Here is a 3,150-nt window from a genome sequence, read left to right on the forward strand (position 1 = left end):
CAGCACACACAGCTGCCCTGATGCAGCGCCGCCGTTTGGCTGATCCTGCTCAGGATCACACCCTCAATCACACCCAAAACTCAGCTCTCATACCCCACCTCCCTCTCACTTCCAAGGTCTTCCCAAATAAACACTTCTAACTCTTAATGCTCTCAGTGTGATCTTTGGTTTCATTCACAATTTCCAGAGGGGCAGAACGACTGAACATGCTACAATCAACAGCACTATTGCTTCAAAAAAAGAAAAAAATCCAGTCCAAACTACATTGAAATATATGTCTGTCTGAGCAGGGATCCATGGTGGGAAATCTCTCCCAGCCTTTTCAACTGAAAGTCCCACAGCAAACACTGAGGCTAGTGGCCTCCTGCGGAAACCAGCTCCATCTGTGAGCCACGAGGATCAAGAGGAAGGGCAGCTCTGTGTTTAGGAGGGGAACTTCTGGGTACCTGTTAGGTAGCTGGGAATGACCCACAGTAGAATCACACTGTCACAGGGAGAAAAGAGGGAAGAAAGATGTCCACACTGAGGCAGGCAATAGCCCTTCCTGGCTTATCCTGCAGTCCAGCTGTAGAGCTTCTCCTCACACGACTCTGAACATGAGATGCCATGGGTAGGCAACCGTGCTCCATGGCAGGGAGAGAATCCAGTCCCAGAAACGTGCAAACATCCTCATTTGCCAACAGCTCCCCTCCCAGATCAACCATTCTGAACCTCAGAAATCAGGAATTTTCCTACTTTGGTCACAATCCCAGTGAAAGGCAGAAGCAGATCGCTTCAGCACCTCACAAAATACGGGACAACAGCCATCCACAAGGCATGGCCATCGGTTCAGCTCCTCATCCCATTGCAAAGGCAGCATGGATTCTGCTTTGCTTGAGGAGAAGAAATTGACAACAGGAAGAGCCTACACAAGCAGTATAACACACATGTCTTGCTGGGAAATGGATGGAGGCCTAAGAGTCCACAGTTCTGACGTGCTTGATGGGATTTCAAGGATCTAGTTGTGTTCTGTAATAGATTAACCCTCTTTCTCTTCTTTTTGCAACACATCTGATCAACTTCAAGCCAACATCACATGTCTTACAGCCTCATAACACCCTGTTCCTTCTGTTTCACAGACCTCAGCAGACCTCACTCCGGCTTTCTGCTCTCACCACAGTGCTTGGAGGCTCAATGAGATGAGCCCACTTCCCAAACACTTTCCGCTCATTTGCTCACACAACAGTGGTTCCAGCAGTCAGAACTGCCTGGCTTGTTAACATCCAGAGGGTTTTCTTGCAAAGCTAACAGAACAGTGCCTCACACGTTGTCAAAACATAGCAGGAAAGCCAGGAAGTCCCCAGGGAAGAAGCAAATAACACCAGCCTCGAGCAACTGTTGTGACTGTATGTGCAAAGCTGCAGGAAGACAAAATGCTTAGCAGTGTGTGAGGTCACTTACAGACAGCGGGCAGCCTCGGAGTGTTGAAACAGGTACAGTGGGACGGTTGTTCTTTACTCTAGAAAGGGCGGAAGCGCCTGTGGTTGAAGAAGAAAACCAAAAGGATATTATTAAAGACATAAACTCAGCATACTACTGGGACAGATGGCTGTCTTGATCAATGCCATACCACAGAGCTCCTGCCTTGCACACAGCAGCTTCTGCAGAGAAACCAGAAAGAGATGCAGAGAACAGCTGAGCTGCAGAACTCAGCTACATGTCAGCAGTGCACAGATTCTCAGATAATGTGCAGAAGGATAGGTGCTGTAACCCATTCCCAGGTATTCTTTAACCTGTAACTTGAATAAAATAAAATACAATCTCCCTAAGAAAAACAACAAGTTGTCCATACCCATGGCCCCATTCTTCTCCTTGTTTTCTGCAGACCTGGATGTGAAGTGAGTGGGAAATATCAGCCTGTGGTGGTTCACCCTATTTCGATAAGGATCACTGCCAATCTAATCTCAACTGAAGACACTGCAGCAAAATCCCTGAGGCACCATTAAAAACAACACTATCACGATAAATGAGCCCAAGTTCTGGATCTCAATGAAGTGCTGTGGAAATCTTTTCTCACTGTGTTTCACATGAGAGGCTGAACAATGGCTCTTCACAGCAGAGGGTCCTGATGACATCACATCCTCTCCTATAAGTTACATAAGCTGCCTCCAAAGTGCAGTGAGAAACATCACCCGCGCTCCGCTGCACCGCCCCGAGGACCATGGCCGGGTCTCCTGCACTGCTCCTCCTGCTCAGCCTGGGGCTCTGTGAGTATGGAAGAGGGAAGGATGCAATTCAGGGCTGCTCAGTGACTGCGGAAGAAAGCGGGAGAGGTGGGACTGCAGTGTGATATGTAGCAGGAACAGAGCCTGTTCAGACAGGTGTTACTGCAGGGGAAGGGGATGGAGAGAGAGGGGGCATGTAGCAGTTGTTAAGGGGAAATCACCTGGCAAAGAAGCTGGGAAAAGGCAGCAGCCCCAAGCAGGCAGCTGAAGGGCCTCTGTGAAAGACAGCATCCATCTTGAAAGCCAGGTGCTCTCAACACTGAGTCCCCAGGGATTCCAGCACAGCACCCACGCGTTTGCATCCACCTTACAGCCCAGCTGCCTGCCTGCCATGCATCGCACTGGCGGGGAAGAGCCCTCCTCAAAGGCCCCAGGAGCTCTTCCTGAGCAGCACCTGAGGGGACATGGCCGACTTCTGCCCACAGGCTGCACTGGCACCCAGGGACAGAGGAACACGATGGAGGCCAGGTTCCTCGAGAGGAAAATGAAGCACCCCCAGGAGGGACAGCAGCTGGAGCTGGAGTGCCTGCGTTACGAGAGAAACAGACCCCTCTTCTGGATCCGCCTGGACAAGAGTGGGAACCTTCACTTCATCTCCAGTACCCATTCCTATTCTACCACCTTGCAGGAGAGTGAGAAAACAGCACCAAACTTTGAGGCGTTATGGAGAGGAATGTCCTATCGGCTGGTGGTGAAGAACTTCACAACGCAGGATGAGGGCACCTATTTCTGCGTCAACTACATCAACCAGGTGCTGCACTTCAGCTCTGGACAACCCGCCTTCTTCCCAGGTCAGCAGCAGCTTCACCCACCTCGCTTACACCCACCTCCCCTGCCCCTGCCTTCTCCATCCGCCCATTGCCCACACTCCCCATGTCCCTGCTTC

General features: G+C 50.7%; 1 pseudogene; it reads left to right on the forward strand.

The window, feature by feature from the left end:
- Positions 1 to 2,073: 2,073 nt before the first annotated feature.
- On the forward strand, positions 2,074 to 3,139 carry LOC122192083 (annotated as a pseudogene).
- The last annotated feature ends 11 nt before the right edge of the window (positions 3,140 to 3,150 follow it).

Source organism: Lagopus leucura, unplaced genomic scaffold (assembly GCF_019238085.1).
Source record: "Lagopus leucura isolate 7727_CA_CO unplaced genomic scaffold, USGS_WTPT01 41387-0_obj-0_obj, whole genome shotgun sequence".
NCBI lineage: Eukaryota > Metazoa > Chordata > Aves > Galliformes > Phasianidae > Lagopus > Lagopus leucura.